General features: G+C 45.6%; 1 protein-coding gene across 8 annotated transcripts in view; it reads left to right on the top strand.

Annotated features, from left to right (window-relative positions):
- The window catches only part of mipol1 (mirror-image polydactyly 1), a 442,941-nt gene that overhangs the window by 131,470 nt on the left and 299,145 nt on the right, over positions 1–12,326 (top strand). The window lies entirely within an intron of this gene.

Here is a 12,326-nt window from a genome sequence, read left to right as displayed (position 1 = left end):
CATGTGTGACCTACCCTGTACGTTGCGATTTGAAAACATCATCACTTTGTTCACAGTACTTGTAACAGCACTCGTGCGCTGAGAGATTTGCTTAGTATTGTCACCGGTGGCAATGAACGCCTGGGCTATCGCTATGGCCTTACTCAAGGTTGGGGTCTCTACAGTCAAAAGTTTGCGAAGTATGATTTAGTGGCCAATGCCAAGTACGAAAAAGTCTCTGAGCATGTGCTCCAAATGTCCTTCAAATTCGCAATTCCTGCAAGGCATCTTAGCTCGGCGACATAACTCACCACTTCCTGGCTTTCAGACCTTTTATAGGTGTAGAACCGGTACCTCGCCATCATAACGCTTTCCTTCGGGTTCAAATGCTCTCGGACCAGTGTGCACAAATCATCGTACGATTGCTCCGTGGGTTTCGCTGGAGTGAGCAGATTCTTCATGAGGCCATACGTTGGTGCCCCATAGATGGTGAGGAGGATTGCCCTTCGTTTGGCGGCGTTCTCTTCCCCATCTAGCACGTTCGGCACGAAGTATTGGTCGAGTCGCTCCACAAAAGTTTCCCAATCATCTCCCTCCGAGAATTTCTCCAGGATGCCCACTTTTCTCTGCATCTTTGGGTTCGCTATCTATCTCGTCGCCAGTTGTAGTGTATGGAGAAAGAGTCAGATTGAACACTGAGCGCAAAGTAAAGTGTGACCTTAGTCTTTTATTGCAGGTCTCCAGAGTGCTTCTCCAACTTGAGGCCTCCTTAAATACCTGTGCCCCCAATGGATTATGGGATCCCTTGGGACTCCAGGGGATGAGCCCTCTGGTGGCTGTACAGAGTATATTCAAGTTTACATATATAATAATGATGTGCAGCAGTCACCTGCCAAATGCAGATATATGTTGCATGTTGAGAAATGACGCACACAATTCCTGGTTGTGACCTGTTATGATCCAGATGAATAAAATGAAAGTGTAGCTGTAAACTTTACTTCAACTGACAAAGCAGTCCTCCTGATGCTTCTAGGGTGCTGATCTGCTTTTATTAACTCTCAGACCTCGGTTACAACTTCTTCGTGGTAGCGCAGCCTTTCTCACAAAGTCTGCATCACTCAGGTGCAAGTATGAATGCCTGTGTTGATATATCCGATGTGGATAAGGCCTCTTGTCCATCATCCTACGTGCTCTGAGGTTCCTCAGGTGATACCCGGCTTTCACCCCCTACCCCGTGCTTTTGAAGACGAGCCCTTGTGTCCCGGCGCGGGAGTGATTCTGCAGACCGACGCTCTGACCCTCTAGCCCGGTGAGGAGATGTTCGTTGGTGGGGTGGTGCTTTTTGAAAAAAAATCAAGAATTGCATTTGACTTCCAATTTCTCCCTTTTGACTTTGAAAAAATTAAGATTTATGATGCATATTCTCTGCCTTCTTCACTTCCTCCAAAACAATGGCATTTTTCTGCGCCGATTTTGTAATATGCCCAGAAGGTTTTTTTTTTAGGAGTGTCGCATGCGCCGTCTTAGGAAAAATGTAAGTTGGCCAAACTTGCTTAAATCTGAAAAACTGGTGCAAATGTCAGGCTACGCTCCCCTATGATGCAAATAAATCGTAACCTAAAGAAATCATACCTAAGTGAATTACGCTGGCACAGAAACTTTGGGGAAACTTGGAGATTTTTATTTACTCCCCCAAAAAACGGTGCACGCCAAAAAAACGGCGCAGATAATTGGGGAAAATTGAGCCGATAACATGGAATACTCCACACACAATGGGCCCAAGTTTCGGGCCGCGCCTAAAACGGCGCAGCCCAGACCTGGACGCCGTTTTTCGCGCCACAAAGTGTGCCTAAAAAAATCTTACCTATTCACCGGCTCCCTGCAGGCCCTCTGGAGCTGGGCGCGGCGCAGCACGAGCTGTTGGGGGCGAAGCCAGGTCCTTGCACTGAAAACAGTGCCGGGACCTCTGCACATGCGTGCTACAATGGGCGCGCATATGCAATAGCTCCAGACGCTCAAAACTGTGTGGGAGGGGCCCCTGGCCGAATGGCCTCACTAGGGCTGCGTGCATAAGGCTCCTCACACCCAACCGGACCCCCACTCTCTCATCCAGCCCGAAGTCTTGGGCCCGGCCGTTCAGCCTCCTTCTCTCCTCTCCTTCCCTCCCTTCCTCTCTCCTTCCCTCCCTCCCTCCTCTCTCCTTCCCTCCCTCCCTCCTCCTCTCCTTCCCTCCCTCCTCCTCTCTCCTTCCTTCCCTCCCTCCCTCCATCCTCTCTCCTTCCTTCCCTCCCTCCCTCCATCCCCTCTCCTTCCCTCCCTCCCTCCATCCTCTCTCCTTCCCTCCATCCTCTCTCCTTCCCTCCCTCTCTCCCCTCCTCCTCCTCCTCCTCCTCCTCCTCCTCCTCCTCCTCCTCTCCTCCTCCTCCTCCTCCTCCTCCTCCTCCTCCTCCTCCTCCCCCTTCCCCCTCCTCCTCCCCCTTCCCCCTCCTCCTCCCCCTTCCCCCTCCTCCTCCCCTTCCCCCTCCTCCTCCCCCTTCCCCCTCCTCCTCCCCCTTCCCCCTCCCTCCTCCCTCCCCCTCCCACCCCTCCTCCTCCCTTCCCACCTCCTCCTCCTCCTCCTCCTCCTCCTCCTCCTCCTCCTCCTCCTCCTCCTCCTCCTCCTCCTCCCCAATACCTCACCCCCCCCTCCTCCTCCTCCTCCCTCCTCCCCCTCCCACCCTCCCTCCTCCCTTCCCACCTCACCCTACTCCTCCTCCTCCCCCCACCTCACCCCCCCTCCTCCCTCCTCCTCCTCCTCCCTCCTCCCACCCCCCTCCTCCTCCCACACCCCCTCCTCCTCCTCCTCCTCCCCCCCACCCCCTCCTCCTCCTCTCCTCCTCCTCCTCCTCTCCCTCCCCCTCCCAGCCCTCCTCCCTTCCCTCCTCCTCCTCCTCCACCTCCACCTCCACCTCCACCTCCACCTCCACCTCCCACCCCTCTCCTCCTCCTCCTCCTCCTCCTCCTCCTCCTCCTCCTCCTCCTCCTCCTCCTCCTCCTCCTCCTCCCCCCCACCTCGCCCCCTCCTCCTCCTCCTCCTCCTCCTCCTCCTCCTCCTCCTCCTCCTCCTCCTCCTCCTCCTCCTCCTCCTCCCCCCCCACCTCGCCCCCTCCTCCTCCTCCTCCTCCTCCTCCTCCTCCTCCTCCTCCCCCCCCACCTCGCCCCCTCCTCCTCCTCCTCCTCCCACCCCCCCTCCTCCTCCTCCCCCCTCCCCCTCCCCTCGCTGTCAAAAACACAGACACTGACAGAGAGTGAGAAAGACACACACACAACAGACAGAGCGATAGAGACACACACACAGACAGACAGAGCGATAGAGACACGCACACAGACAGACAGAGCGATAGAGACACTGACAGAGACACACTGCGGGGGCCGTCCCAGCACGCTGTTGGAGGGCTCCTGGTGCTGCAGTCGGTAAGTAGAAAATGTTTTTTTTATTTGATTTTTTTTTAATTATTTTTTTGATTGATTTATTGATGTATTTATCATTTATTATTGATGATGGCTCTTTATTTGTAAAACTGAAGTGTTTAATGTTTGTAAACTTCCCTTTAAACCCCCCCCCCACCCCCATTCCCTACGCCTGATTTGTAACCTACACCTGATTTTCTAAAGTGTAGACTTGGTTTTTTCGAACATACAAAAATCTTCACTTACTCCATTCTAAGTTAGTTTGGAGTAAGTTTTCACTGCCTAAACTTTGAAAACAGGCATAAGTGTGGGGAAAAAAAATTCTGTTCCAAAGTGAAACTGTTCTAACTGACAAGAACTGGAGCAAACTAAATGCCGAGAATTCAAATTTCTAAGATACTCCATTCTAAACCAGTTGCTCCAAAAAAACAGGAGCAACTCAGGCCGAAACTTGGCCCCAATGCTACCGACCATTTGTCTGAACTCTGACTAGAATTAATAAGACTTGCTCATGGATGGCAGGCAAGTTTGAAATCAGTCTGAATTAGGACTCAAATTTATAGTCTGTCCAGATTTGAAGTGACAATATTATCCAAATGCAAAAACATTTTTATGATCATTGGAAAATTTTTGTAGCCTTAATATTCCTAAGTAGATTGGAAACATTGTTGGATTAGAATCAAAGCAGTGAAAGCCCTGTGGCATTCTGCAAGGATTTGAGGCATTCACAGGGTTGTTAAGAGTATCCTAGTGCCTTCCAGTAGTGATCCTGACTGTACGATATTAGCACTTCCCCACTGACTAATTGTACAGACATAAGCTGAAGACTAATAAATGTGAGAGAGCTGTCTAGCATTTACCGCTTTATAAAGGAAGGAAAATCTTATTTAATTTTGTGACTGACTTTCATTCACCCATTTTAAAACAGTGAGTTAAACAAAAGCCTTTTTAGAGGTTATGTTGAACACAGCTCGGTGTCTACTTTGGCATTTTGCTATTGCAATCTGTTCTCACAACCAAGCAGTTAGATTTATTTCTTGCATTCAAGAAAACAGACCACATGAAGCCAGCAGCTAAATTACCAAAACTGGAGTGAGTAATTGCAGTTTAAAAAAAACATTGCAATATGTTTTAGATTCAAGCTCCAAACCACAAATCAAATGTGTCAGTAATTAGCAACCTCACTGAGAGAAACTTGTGTTGTAAGTTAATTTCGATAGTGATTCCAGGTGAACGCTCCACTACCCGCACCCTGACCTGCACTAATCTCCATTTGCCCAAACCCTTCCATCTTTGTTGAACTTCACTTCTCCAGTGTTGAATTTAAAATCCTTGGCCTCATTGCCAAATCCACCACAACCTCAGTCTGCCTTACTTCTGCAATCTCTTCCATCTTAACATCCTCTCCTGCGTCTCTTGGCTTTCTGTGCATACACATTCCCCTTGTGCCACTTTTGGTGCCATAACTGGTGGCAACCTCATCCATTAACCCCTCCTGTTTATCTACTTCTCTCTGCTTTTTAAAAGTCTTGTTAAACCCATCTCTTCAACCAAGCTTTAAATCACTTTTATTCATCCTACGGCTGTGTCCCTCTGTAAAGCATATTGAACTTTTTTTTCTACATTAACTTGCATTTATATGCATCTTTATTAATGCACATACATTGCACCTAATCTCTGATTTAGAATTGTTTATAGTTTCTCTGAGATTGCGTGTGTGATAACAAAATGGTTACATTCACAAGGTAACGTGGGAACAAAGAGTGATGGGTTGCCGATTTTTTTTTTAAGGATGAGAATGCTGTATCATACAGTAATATAATGTGAGTTTTGTAACTGACTCTGCATACATTGCGTAACCAAACTTTGCTGCTTCCCCACTGGGACACAACTAATCAGAGGTCAGCTGCTTCCCCATAGGAAAGAAAATCAGAGTGAAATTGACCTGAATTGTACTTGCTCTTCCACACATGCAAGTTGTCAGTTTTAAAACAGGACTTGGATAGTCCTGGAAGATCATTTAATTAGTCGTCTTGGTTTGAAATGGTGAATAATCCTGAGAATCCCAAAATCAGGAACAGAACAAAATAGTCAAAAAGAAAGTTGGAACCTTCAACGGATTAAAAAAATAGGAATGAGAAAAGGAGATGCCGTATAGTTTAGTTATGTTTTCAGGACTTGTACAGATTCTTTTGGTGCATTCTGTTGTCTCTCCATTTATAAATGCTGTTGCCCAGGAGGTAGAAACTCTGGAGCAGCAATTGTGGGGAGAGAGTTGAAAGCTCAAGAGCAGTGCTACGAATAAAGGAAGACCCGAATGTGACTTTGGGGCGGGGAAAGGAAGCCCAACATTGGAATCGGGATGGGAATATCCCAGTTGCAGGCGAGGGGAACCTGAGAGCGGCACAAAGGAGGGAGGAATCCTCGGAAAATGGTCCAAGAAATGAAAGATGAACATGCCGCTGTGAACTGTGTGGGGGTAGAAGAGTGACAGCATGAATTAAAAGGGAGAGGAAGAAAATGACGAGCAGGAGATGCTGGGTTTGCAGGGGAGAATGCGTCTGTGACCTGGAGTAGTGTTGGAATGGAGAATGCCTCTGTGAACTTGGGAAGCATGTTAGAGTGGAGAATGTCTTTGTGAACAGAGAGAAGTGGAGCATCTCTCTGAACCAGGGGAAAGGTGTTACAGAGAGACTGTGAATCAGGGAGTTGGAAAGGGATGGTGCTTCTGTGAACTGCAAGAGGGAATTGCAGACGCAAGAGTATCTCCAGGAAAGGGGAAGAGTGACTGTTGTGTTAGTTTCTGGGGAAGTGAATCTCCTATTTACTTAAAAATTAACTGAAACGTTTTCCTTCGTAATAGATTACCTGCTACTACTGCAAAGATGTATTAATCATGAAGGAAAATAATTGATTCCCAATTGTCAATGAGAGAGTAGCTTCCTCTATTAATCTCAGCAAATTTTCTTTCCTTTTTAGATTTAAAAAAATGTAATGCGCATGTTCATTGGAGAGTTCAAAATGTTGGAAAATGCCTCATAGTGTCAAATCAAAATGCCGATGGGTGAGCATGCCCTCAGTCCCACTTAAAAATAAATCTTGTGGCTTGGACATTTGTATCCCTCTTGAAGAATTCATGTAGCAATGGATGAAGCAATATGTGCAGTTACAGCTTAAGTTAGAAAACTCTGTCCTGGTGCATTTTCAGCCTCCTGTTGACCATTGTCATTTTTGTTTGAAGATCACAACAGCCCCAGAAAATTCAATAACATTTTTTTTTAAAAGCATCGAGTTCACACCTTATTTCTTAGCACATACCATACAATTATATTCAGAACCATTTTGGAGTTGTCAACTTTTGTGAACTTGTTGAGCTTTTGCATGTTTTTCAAGTTGGCCCCGAGCCTGTTTCAATTCACTCTCTCCTTGATGAATCAGGTCTGTGTTAAATTTCTGTATGTATCAACTTCATTTTGTTCACTTTGTTCATGGTATGTATGAGAAAGGGATAATGGGAAAAATTACAGAAAAGAGAAGACCAATTCCCTGGTGTAAACTGAATGAGCTATGAAGCAAGATTAGAGCAACTCAAGCTCTACATTTTAGAAGGAAGACAGTTAAGAATGTATGTAAAACAATAAATAATACATGAAGTAAATTCCGTTATTTTAGGATAAGCCAGAAAAATGGAATTTACACTTAAATTTAAAAAAAATTAAGTTTAAGAAGGATACTTGGAAGAACTAGTTTACTCTAAGACTGATATTTGGAACAAAGTTGCAGGGTAAGAGACAAACACATTAGAGAACTACAGAAAGCAGAGGTGCAGACTCCCATCGAAAACTATTGATACTTTGATGATGTCCTTTTAAAAAAGGAGATGCAGCAATATCTGGTTAAGGAGATTGAAGGTTATAAAGATAAGTTAAGACATAGATGATCAAACATTTCAATTGGATGGTTGTTGCTCTGGTCCTATTAGGATTGTGGGAATTGCAAAAATTTAATGCCACCAATAAATTCAATAATGTAGATATTAATGTTGGTGAGAATCCATGAATCGTAGATTTATATTATCTCTTGAAAAGAGTTAGCTTGATGGACTGTTTTTTTTCCCCTTCTTCCTATGGTTCGTATATGCTTCTGTCTAACCAAGAAAGAACTGATGCTAGCTGTTTTTGCATCTGGGATTTTGACTAACAAGCTGTTATGTCTTGAATAAAGAGTCAGACCAGATACTGCAAGCTCAAAGTAAGGTGTGACCGTAATCCTTTATTACAGATCTCAGAGTACCTTGCCAGCCTGTGAGGCCTCCTTATATACAGTCGCTCCCAAGGGATTGTGGGATCCCTTGGGACTCCAGGGATAAGCCCCCTGGTGGTTAGATATGGCATTTACAGGTTTACATACATATCAACACTTCCCCCCAGCCCCCCGCCCCCAAAGTCAATAATGTAACTATTTACAATGTGAGTCGATCTAGGGCCTTCCTTTCCCTGGTAGATCGTCTCGGTGCAAATGCTGGTTTTGGTGAGTTGTTTGTTGGGCCCTCGCTGGGCTGCTGCGCAGCTGGCCTTGCTGGGGGTGGAGAGTCCTTATGGGCTGCTGCGGGTGATGGGTTCTGCTTCGTGGTCAACTGCTGGATCGGTTGCCACTTGTGTGTGTGTGTGTGTGTGTGTGTGTTAGAGGGTCGAAAAAGGTGGAGTCTATTGTGGGTTGTTCTGGATAGTCCGTGAATCTGAATTTGGTTTGATCCAAGTGTTTGAGGGCTCTGAGCTAGTTAGAGTGGGTGAGAGCTCAGATGAACAGAACCCCAAGAAAGGATGCAAAAGGCAGGAGGCAACAGAGCAGTGTAGCACTGGGGTAAGTGTAAACTACAAGGTGATAGGAAGGGACAATATGTATGAATATTAAAAGGGGCTGCAGGAGGGGTCAAAACTAAAAATCATGGTTTTAAAAACTAGTATTAAAACACTTTACCTAAACGCACGCAGCATTTGAAACAAAGTAAATGAGTTGACGGCACAAATCATTCCAAATGGGTATGATTTGGTGACCATTACAGAAACATGGTTGCAGGGTGGCCAAGACTGGGAATTAAACATACAGGGGTATCTGACAATTCGGAAAGATAGACAAGAAGGGAAAGGAGGTGGGGTAGCTCTGTTAATAAAGGATGATATCAGGGCAGTTGTGAGAGACGATATTGGCTCTAATGAACAAAATGTTGAATCATTGTGGGTGGAGATTAGAGATAGTAAGGGGAAAAAGTCACGGGTGGGCGTAGTTTATAAGCCCCCAAATAATAACTTCACGGGGCGGACAATAATCAAGGGAATAATGGAGGCATGTGAAAAAGGAACGGCAGTAATCATGGGGGATTTTAACCTACATACCGATTGGTCAACTCAAATCGCATGGGGTAGCCTGGAGGAGGAATTCATAGAATGCATACGGGATTGTTTCTTAGAACAGTTTGTTACAGAACCTACAATGGAGCAAGCTATCTTAGATCTGGTCCTGTGTAATGAGACAGGAATAATAAACGATCTCCTAGTAAAAGATCCTCTCGGAATGAGTGATCACAGTATGGTTGAATTTGTAATACAGATTGAGGGTGAGGAAGTAGTGTCTCAAACGAGCGTACTATGCTTAAACAAAGGGGACTACAGTGGGATGAGGGCAGAGTTGGCTAAAGTAGACTGGGAACACAGACTAAACGGTGGCACAATTGAGGAACAGTGGAGGATTTTTAAGGAGCTCTTTCATAGTGCTCAACAAAAATATATTCCAGTGAAAAAGAAGGGCGGTAAGAGAAGGGATAACCAGCCATGGATAACCAAGGAAATAAAGGAGAGTATCAAATTAAAAACCATGCGAATAAGGTGGCCAAGATTAGTGGGAAACCAGAAGATTGGGAACATTTTAAACGACAGCAAAGAATGACTAAGAAAGTAATAAAGAAAGGAAAGATAGATTACGAAAGTAAACTTGTGCAAAACATAAAAACAGATAGTAAAAGCTTTTACCGATATATAAAACGGAAAAGAGTGACTAAAGTAAATGTTGGTCCCTTAGAAGATGAGAAAGGGGATTTAATAATGGGAAATGTGGAAATGGCTGAGACCTTAAACAATTATTTTGCTTCGGTCTTCACAGTGGAAGACACAAAAACCATGCCAAAAGTTGCTGGTCATGGGTATGTGGGAAGGGAAGACCTTGAGACAATCACTATCACTAGGGGGGTAGTGCTGGACAGGCTAATGGATCTCAAGGTAGACAAGTCCCCTGGTCCTGATGAAATGCATCCCAGGGTATTAAAAGAAATGGCGGAAGTTATAGCAGATGCATTCGTTATAATCTACCAAAATTCTCTGGGCTCTGGGGAGGTACCATCGGATTGGAAAGCAGGTAATGTAACGCCTCTGTTTAAAATAGGGGGCAGACAAAAGGCAGATAACTATAGGCCTTAGTTTAACATCTGTAGTGGGGAAAATGCTTGAAACTATCATTAAGGAAGAAATAGCGGGACATCTAGATAGGAATAGTGCAATCAAGCAGACGCAACATGGATTCATGAAGGGGAAATCATGTTTAACTAATTTACTGGAATTCTTTGAGGATATAACGAACATGGTGGATAGAGGTGTACCGATGGATGTGATGTATTTAGATTTCCAAAAGGCATTCGATAAGGTGCCACACAAAAGGTTACTGCAGGAGATAAAGGTACGTGGAGTCAGAGGAAATGTATTAGCATGGATCGAGAATTGGTTGGCTAAAAGAAAGCAGAGAGTCGGGATAAATGGGTCCTTTTTGGGTTGGAAATCGGTGGTTAGCGGAGTGCCACAGGGATCGGTGCTGGGACCACAACTGTTTACAATATACATAGATGACCTGCAAGAGGGGACAGAGTGCAGTGTAACAAAATTTGCAGATGACACAAAGATTAGTGGGAAAGCGGGTTGTGTAGAGGACACAGAGAGGCTGCAAAGAGATTTAGATGGGTTAAGTGAATGGGCTAAGGTTTGGCAGATGGAATACAATGTCAGAAAATGTGAGGTCATCCACCTTGGAAAAAAAAACAGTAAAAGGGAATATTATTTGAATGGGGAGAAATTACAACATGCTGTGGTGCAGAGGGACCTGGGGATCCTTGTGCATGAATTCCAAAAAGTTAGTTTGCAGGTGCAGCAGGTAATCAGGAAGGCGACTGGAATGTTGGCCTTCATTGCGAGAGGGATGGAGTACAAGAGCAAGGAGGTCCTGCTGCAACTGTACAGGGTATTGGTGAGGCCGCACCTGGAGTACTGCGTGCAGTTTTGGTCACCTTACTTAAGGAAGGATATACTAGCTTTGGAGGGGGTACAGAAACGATTCACTAGGCTGATTCCGGAGATGAGGGGGTTACCTTATGATGATAGATTGAGTAGACTGGGTCTTTACTCGTTGGAGTTCAGAAGGATGAGGGGTGATCTTATAGAAACATTTAAAATAATGAAAGGGATAGACAAGATAGAGCAGAGAGGTTGTTTCCACTGGTCGGGGAGACTAGAAGTAGGGGGCACAGCCTCAAAATACGGGGGAGCCAATTTAAAACCGAGTTGAGAAGGAATTTCTTCTCTCAGAGGGTTGTGAATCTGTGGAATTCTCTGCCCAAGGAAGCAGTTGAGGCTAGCTCATTGAATGTATTCAAATCACAGATAGATAGATTTTTAATCAATAAGGGAATTAAGGGTTATGGGGAGTGGGGCGGGTAAGTGGAGCTGAGTCCTCGGCCAGATCAGCCATGAATGGCGGAGCAGGCTCGAGGGGCTAGATGGCCTACTCCTGTTCCTAATTCTTATGTTCTTATGTTTCCTGCAGGTGAGTCCATTTGAGAGTTTGACCACAAACACCCTACTCCCCTCTTTGGCCACCACAGTGCCAGGAAGCCACTTGGGACCTTGTCCATAGTTCAACACAAATACAGGATCATTTATCTCAATTTTGCATGGCACATTTGCGTGATCATGATATGTATTCTGTTGAAGCCGCCTGCTCTCTACCTGTTCGTGTCGATCAGGGTGTACACACGAGAGCCTTGTCTTAAGTGCCCTTTTCATGAACAGTTCAGCGGGAGGGACCCCAGTGAGCGAGTGAGGCCTTATGCCGTAACTAAGCAGGACTCGGGATAAGCGAGTCTGCAGTGAGCCTTCAGTTATCCTTTTCAAGCTCTGCTTGATTGTTTGAACTGCTCGTTCTACCTGACCATTGGACGCTGGTTTAAATGGGGTAGATGTGACACGTTTGATCCCATTGCGGGTCGTGAACTCCTTGAACTCGGCACTGATAAAACACGGCCCATTGTCTCAAGGACATCAGGCAAGCCGTGTGTGGCAAACATGGCCCAGTAGGCTTTCAGTGGTGACAGCGGACGTGTTTGCCGACATTATCACACATTCAATCCATCTGGAGTACCCATCTACAACCACTAAGAACAATTTTCCCAAGAATGGGCCTGCATAGTCGACATGGACCCTAGACCACGGTTTGGAGGGCCAGGAACATAAACTTAATGGCGCCTCCCTGCGTGCATTGCTTAACTGTAAACATGTATTACATTTGTGCATGCAGGACTCTAAGTCTTGTCCATGAGCGTTCATCATTACGTTGCCTGGGTGGGTGCTGTGGAGATCACTGATGAAAGTATCCCTGCCCTTTTTTGGCACCACTACCTGATTACTCCATAGGAGGCAGTCTGCCTGTCTAGACATTTCATCTTTGCGCCGCTGGTACGGCTTTATTTCCTCCTGCATCTCTAACGGGACACTAGACCAACTTCCGTGGAGTACAGTTTTTTTACTAAGGGCAGTAGGGGGTCCTGGCTCGTCCAGGTTCTAATCTGTTGGGCGGTA

Source organism: Pristiophorus japonicus, chromosome 4 (assembly GCF_044704955.1).
Source record: "Pristiophorus japonicus isolate sPriJap1 chromosome 4, sPriJap1.hap1, whole genome shotgun sequence".
Classification (NCBI taxonomy): Eukaryota; Metazoa; Chordata; class Chondrichthyes; family Pristiophoridae; genus Pristiophorus; species Pristiophorus japonicus.
This window is presented reverse-complemented; position numbering and strand designations above follow the sequence as displayed.